At 39.3% G+C, this 24,960-nt stretch overlaps 1 protein-coding gene across 3 annotated transcripts in view; it reads right to left on the bottom strand.

The window, feature by feature from the left end:
- The window catches only part of PSMD14 (proteasome 26S subunit, non-ATPase 14), a 90,634-nt gene that overhangs the window by 48,723 nt on the left and 16,951 nt on the right, over positions 1–24,960 (bottom strand). Inside the window, exon 2 of one of the 3 annotated variants that reach the window (XM_054722943.1) lies at positions 23,492–23,560. The exons of the other annotated variants lie outside the window; for them this stretch is intronic. The gene's annotated coding sequence lies outside the window, so the exon portion shown is untranslated. The remainder of the gene's footprint in view (positions 1–23,491; positions 23,561–24,960) is intronic. 3 annotated transcript variants of the gene reach the window in all.

Here is a 24,960-nt window from a genome sequence, read left to right as displayed (position 1 = left end):
GATCAGGCTGGCAGGGGAGTGGTTAGGAGGTGATCAGGCAGGCAGGCAGGCGTGTGGTTGGGAGCCAGGGGTCCCAGATTGGAGAGGGGACAGGCTGGGCTGAGGGACACCCCCGCTCCCCGTGCACAAATTTCATGCACCGGGCCTCTAGTTATTATATAGAAAACTCTAAATATTCCACAACAAAAACTCTGTTAGAATAAATGAATTCAGCAAAATAACAGGCTACCAAATCCACACACAAAAACCCAGTGGCCTTTCTATACACAAACAACAATCCAAAAAGGAAATTACAAAAACAATTTCATTTACAATATCAGAAAGAATAAAATACTTAGATATTAACTTAACTAAGGAGGTAAAAGTTTTTTGTACAATAAAAACATTTCTGCAAAATATTAAAGATATAAATAAATGAAACACATCTCATGTTCATGGAGTCAAGAAATTAATATTGTTAAAATGTCAGCCTTATCCAAAGTGACCTATAGTTTCAATGCAATCCCTATCAAAATCCCAATGATATTTCTTGCAGAAAAAAAAACACCTCATCTTAAAATTCACATGGACTCTCAAGTGATCCTGAATAGACAAAACAATTCTGAAAAGAAAAACAAAAACAAGAGTACTCAAACTTCCTGATTTCAAAACATCATCCTACAAAATTACAGTAATCCAAACAGTGTGATATTGGCATACAAACACACATACAGAACAATGGAATAGAGAACCCAGAAATAAATCCTCATATATACAGGTGATTTTTAACAAGGGTGCCAATACCATTCAATAAAGAAAGGATAATCTTTTCAACAAATAGTGCTGGGAAAACTGAATATCCACATGCAAAAGAATAAAGCTAGAACCCTACCTAATACCATACAAAAATTAACTCAAAATGGACCAAGGACATAAAAATGTAAGCAAGACCTAAAACAATAACAAAAGAAAATATAGGACAAAAGTTTCATAAGATTAGTTTGGCAATGATTTCTTGGATATGATATCAAAGGCACAGGTAACAAAAGAAAAAAATATACATTGGACTTTATAAAAATTAAAAAATTTTGTGCATCACCATGGCTGATGTGGCTCAGTTGGTTAGAGCACTGTGTTGTGCACTGAAGAGTCATGGGTTCGCCGAAACCGGTTTGGCTCAGTGGATAGAGCGTCGGCCTGCGGACTCAAGGGTCCCAGGTTCGATTCCGATCAAGGGCATGTACCTTGGTTGCAGGCACATCCCCAGTAGGGGGTGTGCAAGAGGCAGCTGATCGATGTTTCTATCTCATCGATGTTTCTAACTCTCTATCCCTCTTTCTTCCTCTCTGTAAAAAAATCAATAAAATATATTAAAAAAAAAAAAAAGAATCATGGGTTCAATTCCCAGTTGGGGCACATTTCCTGGTTGTGGGTTTGATTCTTGTTCAGGATTAAAAAAAAATTTTTGTGCATCAAGACACTATCAACAGAGCAAAAAGGCAACCCATAGAATAGGAGAAAATATCTGTAAATTATATATCTGACAAGGGATTAATATCCAAAATATACCATAGAGAACTCTTGATACTCAAAAAAACAAAACCAAACATCTTGATTCAAAAATGGGCAAAGAACTTGAATAGACATTTCTCCAAAGATACACAAATAGCCAACTAGGACGCAAAAAGATGCTCAACATCATGAGTCATTAGGGAAATGTCAATCAAAACTACAATGAATTATACCCATTAAAATGGCAACTACACACACACACACACACACACACACACACACACACACAGAAAACAAGGATGTGAAGAAAATGGAACCCCTATGCACCATGGGGAATATAAATACAACCACTGTGGAAAACAGCACGGCGGCTCCTCAAAAAAATTAAAAATAGAATACCATAGCATTGAGTAATTCTACTTCTGAATATACATACAAAAGTATTGAAAGCAGGATCTTAAAGGGATATTTGTACTCCAATGTTCACAGCAACAATATTCACAACAGTTAAAACATAGAAGCAATCCAAGTGTCCACTGATGAATGAATGGTTAAGTAGAATGTGGTATATACATACAAAAGAATATTGAGCCTTGAAAAGAAAGTAAATTCTGCAATATGCTACAACATGGACGAACCTTGAAGAAATTATGCTAAGCAGAATTATGATAAGCAGAGTTTCAGACATATATATATCCTATATAATAAAAGGTTAATATGCAAATTGACCCTAACGGTGGAACGACCAGAACGAGCGCTCGACCAGTCACTATGAGGTGCACTGACCTCCTCTTGGTTCCTTTCCCTGGCCAGCAGGCTCTGATCTCCCGATGGCAAACGGGTAACTGGGGATGGGTGGCAGTGTGGGGCAGGGCCGGCTGCCTGAAGATGGCCCTGATTGCAGGCCAGGTCTAGGGGCCGCACCTGTGCACAAATTTTGTGCGCCAGGCCTCTAGTATCTATATGTGTGTGTGTGTGTGTGTGTGTGTGTGTGTGTGTGTCACACACATATATGAATTATCTGGATCAGAAAAACACATTCTAGGTATAAACCTAACTAAACAAATAAAACAATACAAAGCTGACAACATAATCTAAAATTACAAAATACTAAAAAAATTAAAAAGGAAAAAAAAACAAAAACTAAAAACGAGTTGTCCTGTTTACAACAAAAGTCAATATAAAAGTTAACAAAATACTAAAATCTTAATGGAAAACATGTGCAAATAATATAAAGCAATTTATTACATAACAAACACATGATGAAATATGATAAATATCCAACCTCACTAGATGACCTTCTTTAAGATATGCCAAGTAACACAATAAGACGCTGTTGTTGTTTTTGTTTTTCTATCTACAAGCCATACAATGCCTAATTTAGGAGAGGGTATAATAAAAGAGACACTCTCAGCACTGTTGGTGGGAACGTGAATTAGTATAATCCTATATAATAAGAGTGGAATATGCTAATTATCCATTATACCCTGAGGTGTAATGACCAACCGTGTAAGGACTAGCTCAGTGATGGCGAACCTATGACACGCCTGTCAGCACTGACACGAGTAGCCATTTCTGATGACACGCAGCCACTGAGGCGGCCACATGCCGAGGATGAAACATTTCCTGCTCCTGAGGATGAAACATTTGCGAAATAATGTTTTTTCCTCAAAGTGACACACTACACGAGTTATGCTCAGTTTTTTGGTGAAGTTTGACACACCAAGCTCAAAAGGTTGCCCATCACTGAACTAGATCATGGATCTGCAGGAGGGTGGGGCAGCGAATTATAAGCAGGCAGCGGAGAGCTACAGGAGGGGACAGGGCAGCAAGCTATGGAGGGGGGAGAGGGCGGAGGGAGCTACAGGAGAGGGCAGGGCAAGCAAGCAGGAGGCGGGCGGAGAGCTACAGGAGGGCAGCAGAGAGCTCCTGGTGCACAGATTCGTGCGCAGGGCTACTAGTCTACCATAAAAGCAATTAAGCAATGTATATTGAGAGCCTTACAATTGCACACACTTTTGACCTACTTTTGCACTCCTAGAAATTATCCTATTTAATAAAGAGGTAATATGCAAATTGACCCTCATGCCCTCAGACGAGATGCTGCCCCCATGTGGTCAAAGATGGCCGCCACAAGATGGCGGGCAGGGGAGGGCAGTTGGGGATGACCAGGCCAGTAGGGGAGGGCAGTTGGGGGGGACCAGGCCTGCAGGGGAGGGCGGTTAGGAGTGACCAGGCCTTCAGGGGAGGGCAGTTGGGGGTGACCAGGCCTTCAGGGGAGGGCAGTTGGGGGCGACCGGGCCTGCAGCAGAGGGCAGTTGGAGGCAACCAGGCATGCAGGGGAGGGCAGTTGGGGGCGATCGGGCCAGTAGGGGAGCAGTTAGGTGCTGATCAGACTGGCAGAAGAGTGGTTAGGGGTGATCAAGCTGGCAGGCAGGCGAGCAGTTGGGAGCCAGCAGTCGCGGATTGTGAGAGGGATGTCCAACTGGTGGTATCGGGCCTAAATTGGCAGTCGGACATCCCCCGAGGGGTCCCAGATTGGAGAGGGTGCAGGCTGGGCTAAGGGACACTCCCCCACCAAGTGCACGAATTTTGTGCACCAGGCCTCTAAGTAAATAAGCAGAAATATGTGCATAACCAGAACATTCATGATAATTCTTCTTAAAATACTGCAAATAAACCTAAGAACAAAATAACAACCAATAACTGAAGAATACTGTTGCAAGTTCCTTTCTCTAAAATCTCTGCTGTCTGTAGCCATCTTAATCAGCAATATTACCTTAAGTTAAAGGTATGCCAGATGCTGCTATACTGAATATTTTGAACTTACAATCTTGAAGAAATTCTCTCCTAATTTAAAAAGGAAACTAAGACAGTGGAACATGGCTGCTAAATACATTTACATGGAGGCAGATTTCTCTCCCTTCTTGGAGGCTACGATAGCAAGAAAGATAAATTAGCAATTAACCCATAAGACACAGACTTCAATGTTCGCCAGAGAAAAAATTTTATAGCACTTAGGGATGCGGCCTTTTTTGGCCAGTTCTGGACTGTATACAAAAGATTCCACTTCAGAAATTTCTTCAGTCTCAAAATCTGAGCTATCAGTGTGGGAAAATGGCTTAAAATCATGATATACAGTAAAGGTTCAAAAGAACTTGATGTAGCTTGGAAAAGATTCACGGTACAGAATATAAGAAATATAAGAAAAGTTGTCAGACAAAGTTCAAACTAATAGTTCTCAAAGTGCAGTGCTTGAACTAGACCCAGCATCAGCATCATCTGGGAATTTGTTAGAAATGCACATTCTTGCTAAAACAGAAATTCTGGGGGCAAAGCCCAGAAATACGGATTTTGAAAAAGCCTTCTAGGTGATTCTAATGCTCACTAAATTATGAGAACCACTGATTTTAGACTACATAGTTTATAGAACTATGGCTAATGGAAAAAGCTTATATTTGTCCAAGCTATCTAAAGAAGAGTTGAAGTTAATGAGTTCCTTGTAATAGGAGTTATTAAAACATAAGTGTTCAAATTTATGAACATGTTATAGAAAGTTCTCAAACATTTGATGACTGCTTAAGTCAGAATATGTTTTTGGGTTCTCTCCCAACTCCGCAATCATTACATAGTTTCCCAAGGGAGACAAACAAATCCAACATCTTCAAAATCAAACTTACCAAGTTTCTCTACAAGCTAACTTTCCCGACTTATAATTCTAATTAATTATCTTGAGTAGTCTCAAACTAGAAATTTGTACAAAATTTTGTTGACTCTCCTTCAGTCCTCATATGGAATATATCACAAAGTTTTATCAATTCTTTTGTTATTCTGGAGTGACTGAGATTTCAAAAAATATTCATTTTTGAAAAAAGAGTTAAGAAAATACTATCCAAAGAGTTCATTCCTAGTCAATTTTAGAATATTTTGCATATGTACCCTACCTCCCAAAGTTATGCTGTATGTTAGAATATTGAAGACTCTAAGGAAAATTCTGGAGTGGAAAAAAAATCTGTTTATCTTTATTTAACCTCAAGTTTTCTGAATCATTCCATGGGCCACAGGGTCCTCTCAGAACAAATCCAGAGTTTCTTTCTCAGGCTCTGAAAAAATTTATCATTTTTTTCAAATGTGAAGGCAGAGATCAATCCCAGGCTCCAAATAATATGAAAGTATTTACCATTGTGCCTAGCACTTGTATGGTTAAATGAAGGCTTCAAGAAGCTTATGATGTAGTTAGAAAGGCAGACACATTGGCATAGGTTACCAGGACTAAAATGCAATTTCTGACTTCCAGCAGTGTGCTCTTTCCACTATAGCATGCCATCCTATTTTCAGATGCCCAAATGTACTTTTATTCTGGAGGCTTAGTTCCTTTCCTTTGTTTACAATTTTAGAATCTTCTGCTACCTGGAACCATTTCCTATTAAAGATATAGGATGCTGTTCCTCCCCAAAAGCAGTTAGTATGCCCACTGAGAACAAGGGACGCCTCCATATATTTTCTGAAACATGGAACAAGGAACTTCCATATATTTTCTGAAATCTGGATGGGCACATTGGGCTTTGCAGAGTGAAACACAGAACTGTATTTACTTATAGAACAGTTCATACTCTACTATAAAAAAAAAAGCCTCTTTATTAAAACACACTATAGGAAATTTAAGTCACACAAAATGTGGGGCTGTTTTTTAAAATCACATGTAATGACAAATTCTACACATCCCATGCATAAGATAAAAAAAAAATCTGGCCCTCGTCGGTTTGGCTCAATGGATAGAGTGTCGACATGCGGACTGAAGGATCCCAGGTTCAATTCTGATCAAGGGCACATGCCTGGGTTGCAAGCTCGATCCCCAGTGTGGGCGTGCAGGAGGCAGCTGATCAATGACTTTCATCATTGATGTTTCTTCTCTCTCTCTCTCTCTCTCTCTCTCTCCCCCCCCCGCCCCCCTTCCTCTTTGATATAAATGAAAAAAATTTTTTTAATCTGAATAAATGTAGAGAATTTTAATTACTGCAATCATCTTTCTTTTATTTACTTCTCCTTATTTTATTATTTTTCCATCACCATTTATGCCCCCTATATCCTCTCCTACCACCATTCAATCATCTTTCATTCACTAAGAATTTATGCTCAAGAAACTAAGCTAAATACTGGGTAAACTAAGGTGAAAATTGTATGATATAAATGAAATGAAAACCTGGGCCCAAATATTTTTGAATTTTAAAAATTAGCTTAGATGATTACTATTATAAAAAAAATAAATAATAGAGAAAATGTTTTTTCTTTTTCTGGTGCTTAAACAATAGCATATCTCTAAAATTATCAGCTTATACAGTGTGTGAACTATTCAAGTTAACTCTGCTGACCTTATAACAACTATTTTATCATCATAATAAACAAGTACAAAAAGTCACGTTTTTGGAGACTGAACATGATATAACTTAAACTTCAAGGTCCTTTAATAACAAATGTTAGAATAACATTTGAAGGCACTGGCATAACTAAAGCAGTATTAAGCAAAAGAAAAAACTAAAGAGAATTTATCTGTATTTCACACAATGCCACTATAAAATAGAAACACATATGACTGACAACAGATAAATAAGAAACATCTGAATGTTTCAATTTGAAAATTGGAGTATGACTTAGTTCTATACTGCTGTAAAAAACATGAAACTAAATACACATACCCCCTCATATAAATAAGAAATTGAAATAATTACTTTCGTTATATATATATCTCATTCGTAGTACTTAATTCCTATAGGCAACTTTGAAATGACTTAAGTTTGACTCTTTAAAATAAGTTTGTTTAAAAAAGGGGGGGGGGGGGGAACTGTATTCCTTTAAACTGACTAAAATTATAAGTCAGCCATCTAATGGAACTGTGGGGTAAATAAGTGAGCCATAGGCACAAGGAGTGAGATCGACCTTTATCTAAATGTGAAAATCTACCCAACCAGTGACATGTAATACCTATGATGGACTCCACAGAGGCATCAAGCCTACCTCTGTACAATAAGTTTTAATCTGTCACATTTAGTAAAACAGAAATTATTATTCAAGTCCACAAATTTTAAGTGTGGTTAAATTAAATGAGACATGAGTTTGAGTTTTTTGTCTTTTATTTTTTCTATTTAGAAGGTTAAAATTTGATCCAGCATTAAAAGGTGTGACTTTTACTTGGGTAGCCCTTGTTGACTAAGTGTTAAAAAAAAAAAAAAAAAAAAAGGTATTTGCCATTATAACAGGATAAAAACTAACGACTCAAAGTGTTACCTACTCAGGCCTTTTAACAAATTTGTTAACACTATTAGTTATATTACTCCACCTTTCTCTTAGTGTGAACTGGTATCAATTACTTAGCCAATTTTATTATGTTATTAAAATACCTGCTGATTAAACATGAACCAAAGTGTCAGCTGAAAGAAATGTAAAATAAAGAGTATCACTGAACTTCAACACTTCAAATATAACTGAAATTATAAAGTTATCTTGGGAAATGACATTTCAAAATTTATAAAAAATGTTGCTGTGGGAGTAAATATTACATAGGACTTATTTTTATACTGGCTATTTAAAGGGATATATTTGGTCCTGCATTATAGAATTATGTTTAAAGGTCTATTAAAATATGTATTTTTCAACAAAGGAAAAATAAACTATATCAACAAATAAAGGTGACTACTTTAAAACGAAATGAAACCTAAACATATAATATATTGAATAGTTAACAAAAAATAATTCCTTTTTTTTAACTTTTATTGTTGACACTATTACAGATGTCTCCTTTTCCCCCTTTGCCTATCCCCACTCCCTTCCCTCTGCGTACCACCTCACTGTGGTCTGTGCAGAAAACAATTTTAATCTATGGTATCCTATATAACCCTCAACAAATTCTGTCAAAAATTTAAAATTTTGATGAAACCAGCACCTTCAATTTCCTCAATGAAAAAACTCAAAACGAGAAAAAAAAAGAAAAGCACACACAAAATAAGTAAATTCAAACATATACAAGTAACTACCACTGCATTGTTTATCTCTTACCCAGAAAGGTAAGAAGCAACCTTTTAATACTTTAATTTTGTGAGTATTAAACAACTAGTGTGAAAAACAAGCTGCATGTAAACTATTTCTACTGCCTGAGCTTCAATGACTAGCTGAGGCAACCTGTTATAGGAGGTGTTAATTGGCAATAGGAGTACAAGTCAGAAGCATGTTCCCCATCGTCCTAACCCAGCAAGGCTAGGTCATTAAAGTGGAAATGAATTCTTTCATGTCGACTTAACCCTTTCAATGCATGATTTCAGCTGTTTCCTCTCAATTAATTTTTAAAACTTGTTACTTTTTAGAGTTAAAAAAAATGTTCAAAAAACAAGTCCTTTGGCTGACACTTCCAATGACTATATTATTCAGAAAAGAATAGAACAAGTTAATTGCAATGTATTATTGCAACTCTCCCCTCTGAAAAACATATAAACTAATTGTATTTGCTTATTTTAACACTGAAAAGAAGATACAGGATATAGTGTTTAGAAGTAGCTTGGAACCATTTAGTCACAGAGTTTTGATTTACATTTCTTTTTCAGGATCCAACAACTATCCCATGATGAAAACTTAATCACATTAACCTTGGGATAGAGCAGTACTATTTTTTTTTTTTATTCCCATAATGTTCGTAAAAGAATTCCCAATATAAAAATGTTTTGAAACATATATGTTAAACACTTTCCTAATTATGTTTCTTTATTCTGGTAAGGTGCATAGTCACAACATATCCTGACGACTGGTAGCCAAAAAAGCCAAAATTCCTTTTATGGCATGATCTTAGAGGTTTCCAGATGGCACATTAATTCCTTAAAAAAAAAAAAAAAAAAATGACAAAAAGAAGGAAAGAAAAATAAAAAGGGAAATGTCAAAATAATGATACATTGCTTTGAAATGCTATATTTATAAATGCTAATATTCCCATATATTTTTAAACATTATAGGCATTTAAAATAAAACTCAATTATATAAATAATATTCTAAATAGTGTGATTAAAAATTATCATATATATGATGCATCTTTCATCTGAGTAATATTGGAAGGATTTAATAAAAATATCAGACTAAGAACCAAAAATTTAAAAACCTGTAATACCTAACACTATGTAGCTTGTGATAAATCAATTAGAAATTACCAACATAACATAATTTCATCCACTGTTATAAAACAGCTGGGCTCTGGAATAAATATAACCAATAATATATTTACTAGAAGTCACTGGTTTAATTCCCAGTCAGGGCACATGCCTGGGTTGTGGGCTCAATCCCCAGTAGAGGCTGTGCAGGAGGCAGCCAATCAATGTTTCTCTCTCATTGATGTTTCAATTTCTCTATCCCTCTCCCTTCCTCTCTCTAAAAAGCAATAAAAACACATTTTAAAAAAGAATATAAAAATTTCAGTGGGAAACAGGCACTAGGGTGAGGCAATGTAATAGTAATAGGGGAAAGAGGAATATGGCACCATCATCTGGTTATAAAGACATCTGATCAAAGTAACATAGGGGCTGATGGCCTAGTGCACAATGACCAACTGTGACATTTCTTTCTCTTTAAGACCACCCTTGATAATCACTTTAAAACAATTTTCACCTACTTAAAAATGTGTGTATGAAATATGCCTTAAGCACCAATCACTTTAGACATCTTTGAAATCTGTCTCACCAGAATAGGGACTATCTCCCACACTAGGTGATTTTCTGCCCCACAGCAATGATGAAAGAGCAAGCACAATGTTTGGTTACCTTTGCTATATAAAGCACAATCATTCACAAGGATCAGTCAATCAAACTTCAGAAACCAAAGGATAACAACAAATGTTTTGGAGTGGCTAAAACATACTATCTTTTTTAATTGGAAATAGGGTCCCAAAATGAAGCAGAACCTTAAATGCCCTACAACAAAACATTAAGGTATCACAAGTGTTCCATCATAGGCCCATAAGGTATCACAACTGTTCCATATTACTTCTAGTAATATGTAGTGGCTCTTTGGTTTACAAATATTATATCTGACTCAATTTGTACAAATATTATATCTGACTCACAGTCTTGAGGCCAGGGGCTATTTCTCTTTAACATATAGTTCTCAGAACAAATTATTCTTTTAAAAAATCCTATATAATAAAACCCCAATATGCAATTCAACCAAACTGCAGAATGACCAGCTGAATGACCAGTCGCTATGACACACACTGACCACCAGGGGGCAGACACTCAACGCAGGAGCTGCCCCCTGATGGTCAGTGCGCTCCCACAAGGGGAGTGCCACTCAGCCGGAAGCCGGGCTCATGGCTGGCGAGTGAAGCAGCAGTGGCAGGAGCCTCTCCCGCCTCCGCTGCAGGCAGGCAGTAAGGAGTGAGGGGTCCCAAACTGCGAGAGCCCTGGTCTGTGAGGGGGTGCAGGCCGGGCTAAGGGATTCTCCCCCCCCCCCCAGTGCACGAATTTCATGCACCGGGCCTCTAGTAATATTATAAAAACCTGATTCTCTGACATCCAAGTAATGGGTACCACTGGAAGAAAAGACAGTTCGAGGCTGGGATTAGCTACATCACTGACCAAAGGAACTGAAGGTTAAGTGGATGCTACTGTGATTGGCTGTTAGAGCCACTAAACAGCCATAAAGCCAGGCCCTAGAGGTGTTAACAGATACTAATAACCTTGTCTGTTGGGTGTACCTTACTTTATACTTTTTCACATATATTCTATTTACATCTTGCTTTACTTTTACAAATTTGTGATTTATCAAACCTGATGAAAGACCAAGGAATCCTAACTTATAATAGACAAATATGCAAATTGACCGCACCTTCGCTATGCCTAAGCCATGCCCACCAACCAAGCCATGCCCACCAACCAATCAGGACGAGTATGCAAATCACCCCAACAAAGATGGCGGCTAATTTGCATGTCAAGACAGCGTAGAAAGAAGCCAAGAGATGCTGAAGGGAGCAAAGCTGCGGAGAAGCAAGCAAGCCGGGGGGAGAAGAAGGGAGGAGCGGAGGCAGGGCCGGGGGAGAAGGAAGGAGAGCGGGGCGGGCTGGCGGGCGGAGAAGGCAGGCCAGGGGACAAGGGAGGAGCAGAGGCGGGGCGGGGTAGAGTGCAGCAGGAAACCCTATTGCAGGATTTTTCCTGCAACGGGAACACTAGTAATATATAAGAAAAGGAGTACCATACAGAGGAGAAGGAACCCCCAAAATGGGTGAATATGGGCATGGCTAAGAGAAAAAAAGAAAGACTCAAGAAAGCTCTGTGTGCCACACCCAAGGACATGCATCAGGTATATAATGAATTAATTAGATGTGGCGCTAGTCCTTAAAATGCATGTAGGAGACAGATAATACAAGTAAGTAGAAAAATGAATACATAATTGTAACTTGGGTTTGGAACCAAAATAACCAAAGAATAAATAAGTCTTGGGGACATAATAAAAACAGTTTTACTTTCAAAAAGCCTCCCCAGAAAACAAATAAACAATAAAAATGTAAGCAGGTGGTTCTTAACCCTGTTTATCCCTCAGAATAACCTGGAGAACCTAAGAAATTCTGATTTCTGGACCCACCTCAGAAATCAGCTACTTTAAACTGCTCTGGGATGAAGCCCAAAAACCTCTTTTTTATTTTTTTAGTACCCCAAGTGATTCTTTGTAATAAGTGATTCTTTTATTATTTTAAAGAATAAAGCACCCTTGCCAAATGGTCACTTAATTTCCTCTTATTAAAAGAGCACAAATGAAAGTTACATCTTAATAATATATATACACTAGAGGCCCGGTGCACGAAATTCGTGCATGGGAGGGGGGAGACACACAGTGTCCCTCAGCCCAGCCAGCACCCTCTCCAATCTGGGACCCCTTGAGGGATGTCCGACTGCCCTCTCATAATCCAGGACTGCTGGCTCCCAACCGCTCACCTGCCTGCCTGCCTGATTGCTCCTAACTGTTTCTGCCTGCCAGCCTGATCACCCCCTAATCACTCCCTTGCCAGCCTGATCGACACCTAACTGCTCCCTGGCCAGCCAGATTGCCCCTAACTGCCCTCCCCTGCCGGCCTAGTCACCCCTAACTGCCCTCCCCTGCCAGTCTAGTCGCCCCTAACTGTTCTCCCCTGCAGGCCTGGTCACCCCCAACTGTCCTCCCCTGCTGGCCCGGTCACCCCTAACTGCCCTCCCCTGCAGGCCTGGTTCCCCCCCCCAACTTGCGTCCTCTGCAGGCCTGGTCCCCCCCAACTGCCCTCCCCTGCAGGCCTGGGTCCCCCCCAACTGCCCTCCTCTGCTGATCTGGTCACCCCTAACTGCCCACAACTGCGCTCCCCACAGACCATCTTGTGTCCACATGGGGGCAGCCATCTTTGACCAAATGGGGCGGCCATCTTGTGTCTTGGAGTGATGGTCAATTTGCATATTACTCTTTTATTAGTTAGGATGTTTCACTTTTGTTGGAAATCAGAATCTACTTTGAAATAGTTTCTTTCTCCAAATGCTTAACTAATCATTCATTAATCAAAGATGTCATTTACTTTATACAAGACACCATTCACAGTTCAGAACACACTGTGCATAAGACCTGCTGGTCTCTCCAACCTCTGTCCCTAGCATAACTAACAGTTGACTAACCAGGCATTCCTTGAATAGCGCTCTTCAAATGTACTGGATTTTCTCTGCTACGCACTTTTCTCCTCATCATGTCATTAAAGTCCCCATTAAGTAAAACACTCAGCATTTACTGGTTTGTAACTTCACATGGCATCTGGGTCAGTGCTCTGCATACTACTATTGCTCCCTGATAGACTATCTTAATAGAAAAGTCAAAAAGTTAAGAGAAAGCTACTGATATAATAGAAAGGATTCCACACGCAAGAAAGATGCTAAATAAATAACTTTTCAATCTCTTTATAAATAAATGCAGTTTTAGCTTTTATTTTTTATCACTATCTCACACTAAAACATGCCAAGCAAGCATTCTGATACCTCTGTGAGCCAAGCATACATGAAAATGCCAAAGACAATCCTTTGCTTGTGTGGACTCCATTAACCTTTTGCACTCAGATGTCGAGTGTGACTTGACACGGTTAGCATCGGTAGCCCATCCCTTCCCTCCCTCCATCCCTCCTCCTTTATTTGGGCTTTTCTTACATTAAATAAATAAGTTTGTATGAAAAGAAACTCCAGTTTTTTATTCTACTGCCGCGCTTTGTAAAATCTGGGGTATTTAAAAAATTAAATCCCGAGTAGAATAAAGGAATTGAGAAAAAAGCGAGTGCAAAGGGTTGAGAACTTTAGATCCCTTCTCTCAGAAGGATAAGAATATTCAAAAGGCAGAATAAATGAGAGGTTAGAGAAAAGTAAACTAATATACTTAGAAAGTATACTTAGAAAGGAACAAGAAGTATACTTAGAAAGGAACAAGAAACTGAGATAGTAAATCAATTAGGCACCAGACAGGGAGCTAATCTGTCTTAGACCTAAGAGTAGAAAGTTGCCTTCCTGGGAGGAGAGGCCATTGAGGCAGGTATGTGAGTAGATGAGAGGAAGAGAGAGCCAAGTGACAACTATCCACAAAGTTAGTTAGAAAAAGCTTTTTCTAACTAACCACTGTTAGTTTTTCTTGTAAAATATTTAAGATACAAAAAGATCTAATAAATAATAAACATACCACCCAGCTTATGCTATAAAAGTCACTAAAACAGTTGGGCTGAAGCTCGTCTGTCATCCTCTTAGATTGACTGCATCTTTCCCTACCCCCAGTTGTAGCCACTGGTCTAATTTTGGAGATTATCATGCATTTCTTTATACTTTCACTAAATAAGTACACATAGGTAATATATTATATAGTAACTGCATGTTTTTAAATTGTATATAAAAACTTCATATAGAACATATTATTCTTCCACTTGCTTTCCCTTCATTATGTTAGTATGGATTAATCAAGTTGATATGTAAAAATCACTTACTTTATAAAAGTCCATTGTTAAGTGTAATTATGTACACATTTTCTCACAAGTGGACTATTATGTACACATTTTCCCACTAATGGATAATTAGGTAGTTTTTAATTTTTGATATTATATATAGAGATCAGCAAACCATAACCTGTGGGCAAGCCAGTTATTGTTGTTTTTGCAAATAAAGTTTTATTGGAACACAGCCAGGCCTATTCATTTTTGTATTACGTATGGCTGCTTTAACACTACAGATTTACTATCTGGCCCTTTAAGAAAAGAATACCAACCCTTGTTATAAACAATGCTATTATGAAAGCCCTTGTATCCATGTGGGATACATAATTGGGGGGGGGGGGGAATGGTAGGTTATAAGGTAGGAAAATCTTTATTATTTCTAAATTTCACTGAAATGTTTTCCAAAATGGTTGTAATACTACCATTAACTTACATGCATTTAGATCATCTGTGTTTCTTCCAATGTTCATATCTGTTGCCCCTTTAAAAAACCAGGGGTGGGGCAGAATGCCTGCACCGTTGCCATTGCAATGATGCAAGCATCCCGCCCCCATCACTCAGTGCCTGTGTATGCAAATTAACTGCCATCTTTGTTGGGTTGATTTGCATATCACTCCTGATTGGCTGGTGGTGTAGTGGAGGTACGGTCAATTAACATGTTTGTCTATTATTATTTAAGATATGTAAAACACTAATGCTTTGTCTATTATATATTAGATATATTTTTCCTCATCTGTGGCTCACTTTTTTCTACATTTCTCCATGCCTAAGGTGCATCTGAAAAATGAGGATTATAACACCAACCCAAATTCATACAGCTGTTGCAGATAATGAGTTAATATATTTAAAGTACTTAGAACAGTGCCTAGCACATCTGAGTGCTCCACAAGTGTATTTATTTTATAATGGTGTTTCTAGGAAGGGGATAGGCAGGACAACTATTCAACACACACAGTTATAATTTTTTGAACTGTGTAACTTGTCATATACTACTCATTTTAAATAACTATTTATCTATTTAAAAATACCTTGTTTAGTTCTCCAAAAACTCCTTGATTTATGCTAATTAGAAGCAAAAAAAAAGGGGGGGGCTTAGAAGTTCTGAGGCATAACAGAAGATAAAGGATAGAAATCATCTCTTCACGACTTCCTAGAAATACTCTTGACCACTGCCCTAACTTTATTAAGAATTCATCTATACACAATAGTATTTGGGACATCACCCAAAATATTACAGAATTGCTATTTCTGAGGAATTAAGAGAACATGGACAGAAAATTATACAAGAAAAATCCTTATAAAGCACTGAAAGAATAAATATGGTCAAAAGGCACAAGGGAAAGTTATGTTCTTTAGGGAAGGAAGGCACAGGTCATACTATTCTCTTCTTATACTTCCATTTAATGCTCCACAGAAGAGCACTTAAAAATCTTTCAGTTCTGCTCTGAAGTCACATTTTTTTCAAATGTATTTCTTCTAAAGTCACAATACACTGAACAAGTTACTTAATTGCTATATGCTTCAATTTCCCCACCTGTAAAATAGAAACTTGTTGCTTAACTAATAATATTTATTAACTACTGGGCATTATTGCCTTAGGAGAGGGAACAGCCAAACCTTTGAGAACAAAAAAGGTACAGTGGTCAGGTACTACAAATAACAAACAATAAAATATTTAAATAGATAGTGTTCTCTCATTAGCAGATGGTCAGCCCAGGGAGGTAAAAGTGCCTGGGGATGAGGTGAATATGTGGAAATGTATTCTGGAAGAAGAATGAATAGGAACAGGATCCCAAACCTTTCTCTTTCTTGTACATTAACACCACATTTTCATGCACTCTTTTTGCACCATGGATCTCAGCCATTGCTTGAATCTAGTCTAGCTCCAGAGTTTTGCCTTTCATTGTTTCCCAATACATACTGCCTTTCACAGAGAGTTTGGGCAGGTCACAGATCTGTGCCAAGCTGGTGTCCACAAAGTGATAAGGGCACAAATTTGTCCCACACAGAATGGTGACCAGGAAGCCTGCCCAAATTCCAGGAATCTGGGTTTATGGGAAAACAAAAGCATGGTATAGTCCTTTCAGATAGGAATGTCATTCAGGGACTCCAATATCTAATCATATCCACAATTCTTCAAAGAAGCCAACTTACTAAAGAAAATGCCCCACAACATGTAAGACCAAACAAGGAAGATGTTGCTCAGTGAGTAAGAACAGATGACAATTATTTCCAGAAATTTTTATTTTCAAGTTATTAACAAATTTTAAAATACAATCCTTTACCAATAAGTAACTTAAATCCTTAAAAATTTATAGGACAGATGTTAAATTCATTTCACACAAATGCTACATGCAGCAATCTCAACACTTATGTGGCCTTAGACTACATTTATTTAAAGGAGTGAGACATTTGAAAGTGAGTTGATATTAATGGGGAAGTGCAAAGAAACTTGCCAATGTGTGCCAGCTCTATGACCCATGAGCAATGAGCATCACCTGCCTGTGCCAGTCAGATCACCAAACAACATTACCACGAAGGCCATGAAAGAAGCTGTTGACACTCTATTTGATACGGCACAGGCCAGAGCAGCAGACTAAGCAGAACTTTACATCAGTGGCAGGTCTCCCAAGTTCTCTTGATGCCACAGAATTCATAAGTGGGATCAGTATGTTCTAAAAAAACATGGTACTGCAAAAGGAAATAAAGGTTCCACAGTATCAAGCAGTGTAATACTTGAAACCTCATCATCAAAGTGACAGTTTTCAAGTGCCATTTATGATGCCCTAGTCTGGAAACATCCCAGCTAACCCATCTGATCAACAATTTCACAGATGGAAGCACTTGATGGCTAATTGGCAAGTCTATTATTCAAATAAAACAGCTCTCTGTACCTCTTCTTTCATTATAACAAGTCAAGGTACAACAAGATTGGTCATTCAAATTAGCTTAATATGAGAAGCCTCTTTCCCAAAATAATTTTTAATGAAAAAAAAACAAAAACAAAACACACCATAATTTGACAATTAGTTTAGAGCACTAATCAGCTTCTGAATAGTAAGGAAAATGTTTTAAAAATTAAACAGAGTAAGAAACGTAAACTTTCATTAAAAAGCTGTACTATTTGTATCTTCTACCTTTATCAGTATGTCAAGATATACATTATCATAGGGAATAAAATGAAATATTCACTCATTCCTTAAATATTCTTAAAATATGACCAAGAATTATATGTCAGAATAAAGAAAAACCCTCTCAAATATTATAGGTTTCCTAAAATTTAAAAAGCAAGTATCTTACTCTTCACCTACATGCAATAAAAATTTCTGGATTATTTAAGGTTTTTTACTTTATGAAGCAAGAAGCCAGTGACAACACTATAGATTTATCCACCTAAGGAAATACTACTGATGTAGAAAAGGCTTTGGCATCCAAAAGACTTGTACAGGCAGTCCTCGGGTTACGTCAGACTCGATGTCTGTCGTTTTGTGGTTATGTTGCCATCTCCCATTTACAGTATTTATAAAAAAAAAAAAAAGTTGTCATTTCAATGTATGTACATATATGCTTTATGTTTTTTATTATTTCTTTACCACAAGTAAAAGTCAGGAATTGTTATCTTTCTTTTAAATTTTTTTTTACTGTTTCACTTCATTACTGCTGTGTATGTGTTCCATGTGAATGACGTAGGTGCTTATGTAGGTGGGTTCCGACTTATGGCGAAAATCATGTTACGTCGCGCCATAGGAACGGAGATCCGACGTAACCCGAGGACCTGCTGTATTCCAACTCAAGCTCCACTTCTTGTTAGTTCTATGACTTGACCCTATAATCCTATGTAATCTTATATAATAAAAGCCTAATATGCAAATTGTCTTGACCAGGAGTTCAACCAGGAGTTTGACTCCTTGCTATCACGTGCGCTGACGACCAGAGGGTGGCGCGGAACATGATGGGCGTCAGTGACGCAGCGCTGGTAGCAGGCAGTAGTGGAGGCGCTGCCGGCCCCAATGGGCCCTGACAAGAGCGGGACTGCAGCAGGATGGTGGAGCAGGTGAGCAGGCAGCGCCAGGCCAAGGTGGGTGCAAGCGGGGGCCCGTTCGCCCTGCAGACTTCAACCAACAGCAGTGACGGGAGGTGGGGCTGCCGCCCGACTCCCAGGTGCTGAGGGAGCCAGGCAGGGGGCCCGGCCCTGATCGATCACCCCGTAGGCACGATGGTGGAGGTGAGGGGACAGTGCTGACACTTCCATTACAGAGAAAGGGCAAACAGCAATATTAAAATATTTCTTCTTCTTATTTTCCTTTCAATGTGTATGAATCTGTGCACCAGGCCACTAGTATGTAAATAATTATCCCTACCCATATAGGATTGTTGTGAGGACCAAATGAGAAGATTAAATACAGAGAACACCTCACATCAAAACATGGGAGGCACTCAGCATTAGTTCATCCCCTTCCCCACCCCATTTCTATAAATTCTAGAAGGGAATCCTGATACAAAATATGTGGGTTCTCTTTATGGATCCAGACATTTGCTCCCGATCCCACTGACAATTACACTCCCTATTCAGATTATCTGGTTATCTCCCTATATTGCTAAAATTACCATAGCCCCCAAGGAAAACACCAAGGAAGAAACTTATAGAAAGACTGAGCTATAAAATATTTGAAGAACTCATCCTATATAATAAAGGCTAACATGCAAATCGAACGAAGGGTGGAACAACCAGTTGCTATGACGGGCACTGACCATCAGGGGCAGATGCTCAATGCAGGAGCTGCCCCCTGGTGGTCAGTATGCTCCCACAGGGGAGCACCACTCAGCCAGAAGCCCTGAGCTGGGCTCATGTCTGGCAAGCACAGCAGTGGTGGCAGGAGTGCTAAGGATGTCCGACTGACGGCTCCCGGACAGCAAGAGGGCGCAGGCTGGGCTGAGGGACCCCTCCCTCACCCACCCCCGCCCAGTGCATGAATTCCGTGCACTGGGCCTCTAGTTTAGTTATAAAATAGAAATTAGGAGCCAGAACCTACAAATGGGAAGGAAATAATAGGCAGAAACTGTGCAACCAGGTGCAAACTAACGTAAAATCAAAATTATTTCCTCACAGTTATAAAGCTAGATAAAGGTAACAAAAAATGTATTCTATTATAATGAAATAAGTATTTTCCTGTGAAATTAAAACAAACAAACAAAAAAGCACCTTTTCGCCCTAGCCGATTTGGCTCAGTGGATAGAGTGCCAGCCTGCAGACCAAAGGGTCCCGAGTTAGGTTTCGGTCAAGGGCACGTAGCTTGGTTGCAGGCTCCTCCCCAGCCCGGGGCCCTAGGTCAGGGCTTGTGCAGGAGGCAACCAATCGATGTGTGATGTTTCTCTCTGTCTCTCCCTATCTCCATTCTCCCTAAAAATCAATGAAAAAATATCCTCAGATGAGGATTAATAACCACAAAAAAGCACCCTTTCTATAAAACAGAAAGGGGTGCTTTTCTAAAACTAGGTTTATCTACTTTTGATAAGCTTCTTGCTTTCAATTACTCAGGCTCTGGTGTTTACAACACTAAGAAATAAAGAACTAATTAACACAGGCTACCACAGGTAGGTTAAGAATGTAACTGAATAAAAAGAGGGACATGCATACAAAATGAATAAGGATAAAGTATAGCTATCATAATTATTAATTTACTCTTTATTGTTCCTAAGCCTTCCCACTGTGCCCAACACGTGGCATTTAGTCTCCTGGAGGGGAAAGCCTGTGAAATCACTGGAAACATTTGAAAAGCAGTACTGGGAGCCTGTCCAGTGGAGACCATTGCTCCCTCTGGTGGCATACTTCCAGGGCACCCAACCCAGATACCATCCCACAAAGGACCACTTTGAATGTGGGAGAGAACACTGGCCATGTCTGCCCAGATTTTAAATGAGTGTGATATCTAGAGAACTATCCAAATGACAATATGAACTGAAAAATTCAAGTTATATTACACAAGTTTAAGACAGGAAACCAAAGATCAATGTACAAAATGAGCAATGTAACCAGTAAATCAAACATATAAAACAATGTTGAGGACAGGGAAAGAAAAGATATAGACTGAATTTTTATGACCATAACATCCCCATACATTTGGGATATGGAGATTCTATTGCAATATCTTTGTATCCTCTATTAGAGGTATCTTCTCGTTTATCATCCCATGTACCCTTTCTATCAAAAAATGGTATCAGATATCATAGTTCCATCATATCCTTGATTTCAAATTTAAAATGTTTACATTCTTCAGACTTTTCATTTTTCCTCATAATTTTGATTTTCTATTTCATCAGATGGATTAATTTTGGAAGACAATTTCACTGTAATTGAAAATACATCACTGCTCTCCTTATGTGCTAAAGAACTTAAACAAAATCATTTAGGATAATTTCATATCAAAATAGAAATTTAGCATTGACAATGTCAAAGACCTTTTTCCTTGAAAGACCAGTCACAACTAGAATGTTCAAACAAAATGACACAGATTAACTAGAATACACCCACCATAAATTTGTTCTCCTTTTACTTATTTGAGAACTCTCAAGAGTTGATTTGAGACCAAGAGTTGATTTCATGGGGTTTAATATCTATCGAAAAGAATAGATATTAATGCTGCAATGACAACTAGAAAGAGTATGCTCTAATTAGCTTGCTTTGACCTCACCTCTTTCTTAATTTTCTGTAGTAGAAACATCAATTCAATTACATTGATAGAATGATTAAGAACTATACTTTTAAAAATAAGAACTATACTTTTTAAAATTTCACATTACAAGAGAAACAGATGAAAAAAACTTAAGTGGCTTGTATTTTTGCTTTGTTTCTGAAGCAAAATCACTATTTTAGTTAAACAAAGAAATAAAACAATTAAAATTTATTGACCCTTCTCTACTCCTTAAAAAGAAAATGCCCAAATTAATCTACCAATGTTTGTAAATGTTCAGAGGATCACATCATAATAGCTACTCAAAGAATCAAAAGGAAAAAATGGTAACCAAAGCATTCATATAAAAGTGTCAATACAGATTGGCTAAAGAGCTCAAAGAACTCAGAAAAAGCCTTTATAAAAACCTGCTCATTTTCATGATACTGTGCCAATAGTAAATAATTTTATTTCAAATGTGACAGGTGTAAAGACTAATTGTACACATTAAGTCCCACCAGAATCTATCAAGTAAATATACAATGAAAGCAGACACCATAATCAGTAATTTTAAAACAGCATTGTAGTAGCTTCTTGTCTATGCTTCCATTCTTGCCTTCCTACATAGTATCCAGAGTATCCAGGTTCTTTAAAAATTTAAGTCTGATAAGCATAACTCCTTGGCTTAAAGATCTCTAAAGACTCCTCAACTCACTCAGAAGAGTACCTCTACAAGGCCCTGCATGATCTAGTCTCTGCCGACCTCTTTAATATTAGCCTCTTCAACTCCAAGACTGAGGGAGAATATGGAATGCCTAAGTAAAGTATGAGAAAAAGTAATGAACAATAAAAGGAATTTCTGATTTTGTTTTACTTGGTGGCTTTTGTAAACAGTGCTAAAGGAAAATTTTGAGATTATTTAATGTTACTCGTAATGTTTTTGCTTTAGTTTATTAAAAATAGAGAATGTTACATATGAAGTGGAAGTTCCTTTAGCCGCCCTCCCTTCTCATAAATTTGGTGTGGGTTGTCTAGGCCTGTGCTGTACAATACGGTAGGCACAGCTACATATGACTACACAAATTTACATGAAACTACAAATTCAGTTGTTTGGTCACAATGAGCACATCACATGGACTCAATAGCTACATGTGGCTATTAAACTTAAATTAATTAAAATTGAATAAAACTTAAAGCTTAGTTCTTCAATTGCTCCAGTCACATTTCTTTCTTTTATTTAAAATACTAGAGGCCCAGTGCATGAAATTCTTCCCCGGGGGGAGGGAGGGTCCCCTCAGCCCAGCCTGCACCCTCTCCAATCTGGGACCCCTCGAGGGATATTCGACTGCCCATTTACAGGGATGGGGCCATGGGGGTGTGGGTCCCCATTGGGGTACCTGGCCAGGCCCCCCAGTGGGGACCCTCACCCCATGAGGGTGCCTGGCCAGCCTGGGTGAGGGATTGATGGCTGTTTGCAAGCTGGACACACACCCCAGCGACCCAAACTCCCAGCCCCTCTTTTTCTTTTTCTTCAGCCCCTCCTTGAGCGGAGGCCAGGGCTGGCTGGAAGCAGTTATCTGGGATTTATTTATCTTCTATAATTGAAATTTTGTAGCCTTGAGCAGAGGCCAGGGCCAGCCAGGGCGGGCGGGAAGCTTGGCTTCCTCCATCACCGGGGGCAACCCAAGCCTCCTGCTCGCTCCAGCTCCGTGGCCACCGCCATCTTTGTTGGGTTAATTTGCATACTCGCTCCTGATTGGCTGGTGGGTGTGGCAGAGTGATGGTCAATTTGCATGTTTCTTTTTTACTAGTGTAGATGTTTTTACTGTATTGATTTCAGAAAGGAAGGGAGAGGGAGAGACAGAAACTTCAATGAGAGAGAATCATTGATTGGCTGCCTCCTGCACGCCCCCTACTGGGGATTGAGCCCACAACCTGGTCATGTGCCCTGACTTGGAAATGAACTGTGAACTCCTGGTTCATAGGTCAATGCTCAACCACTGAGCAACACCAGCCAGGTGCTCCAGTCACATTTCAAGGGCTTAACAGTCACATGTGGCTAGTGACTACAGCAAGCATGTCAAACTCAAAAGGCTAAGAGGGGCCAAATAAACGAGGCATGCGGCCTGCGGGCCATGAGTTTGACATGCTTGACCTACAATATTAGTGCAGATATAGAATATTTCCATACTTGTAGAAAGTTTTACTGCACAGTGCTGCTATAAACTTTATAATCCTTTCACTCGAGTTATGTACATTTACAAAAGATGTTATTTTATGTTTTTTAACACATTAAGTGCCATGTCAGTCACTGGTGACTGACACTATACTTTCCGTCCGGACCACATCAGTCTCTGGCCGCCAGCATATTGGTGAAATCAGATATCGCGGGCTAAATGGAAAGGAAGACAAAACAGGCTTGGCGCTTAACGTGTTAATTGTTACTGCTTTCATATTGTTTATATAGCTCTAAAACGTCAAATTTTCTCTTAATCCTATATAATAAAGGGCCAATATGCAAATTGTTCCCTCAAGAGTTTTGACCAGGAGTTCGACCGCTTGCTATGAGTCATAACATGCGCTCACCACCAAGGGATGGCACGGAATGAAGGAAGGCCCTGGCTGGCAGCTGGCAGCCGGGGAAGGAATGCCCTGGCCATTAGCCAGAAAGCCCTGATCAGCCCTCACCGCAGGCCAGGCCTAGGGACCCTACCAGTGCACAAATTTCATGCACCAGGCCTCTAGTATGTTTATAACGTCTATTATACTTATTGATATATACAATCTAGTTAATTTTAACTCTTGCATAATATTCCATCATAACACATTTTGCCACAGACAGATATTTAAGTATTTTACACTTTTGCAATAACAATGTCATAATGAATATCCTTAAACATGTCTCTACACATGTGTAAAAGTTTCTCTAAAGTGAATAAATGGAATTGCTGAGCCACAGAAATTAGGGCATTTTCAAGTTTACTAGAGACTGACAAATTGCTTTCCAAAGTGACTTTAACCATTTATACTCCACATATAGTATGTTCATTTATACACACACACACACACACACACACACACACATATATATATCTAATCTAATAATAGACAAATATGCAAATTGACCGCACCTTCGCTACACCTAAGCCACGCCCACCTGCCAAGCCACGCCCACCAACCAATCAGGATGAGTATGCAAATTGCCCCAACAAACATGGCGGCTAATTTGCATATCAAGACAGAGTCCAAAGAAGCCAACAGCTGCAGAAGGGAGTAAAGCTTCGAAGAAGCAAGCAAGCGGGGGGGGGGGGGGGGGGGGAGGAGAAGAGAAGGGCGGGGCCAGGGGCGAAAGGAAACGAGGGCGGGCTGGAGGAGAAGGCAGGGCAGGCGCAAGGGCGGGGCGGAGGCGGGGCCGGGGGGTGAAGGAAAACGCGGGCGGGCGGGCTGGAGGAGAAGGTGAGGCGGGTGATAAAGGCGGAGCGGAGGCGGGGCCCGGGACGAAGGGAAACGCGGGCGGGCTGGAGGAGAATCAGGGCGGGCGGCAAGGGCGGGGCGGAGGCGGGGCCGGGGGGGGAAGGGAAACGCGGGCGGGCTGGAGGAGAAGGTGAGGCGGGCGAACAAGGGAGGAACGGAGGCGGGGTAGAGTGCAGCAGGAAATCCTATTGCAGGATTTTTCCTGCAACGGGAAAACTAGTATATATATATATATATATATAAATCCTCACCTGAGGACATTTTGTCCATTGATTTTTTTTTTAGAGAGAGAGAGGAAGGGAGGGGTAGAGACAGAGA

The sequence above is a fragment of the Eptesicus fuscus genome, chromosome 11, assembly GCF_027574615.1.
Source record: "Eptesicus fuscus isolate TK198812 chromosome 11, DD_ASM_mEF_20220401, whole genome shotgun sequence".
Classification (NCBI taxonomy): domain Eukaryota; kingdom Metazoa; phylum Chordata; class Mammalia; order Chiroptera; family Vespertilionidae; genus Eptesicus; species Eptesicus fuscus.
The sequence above is the reverse complement of the archived record's forward strand: the minus strand, read 5'-3'. Positions and strand labels throughout refer to the sequence as shown.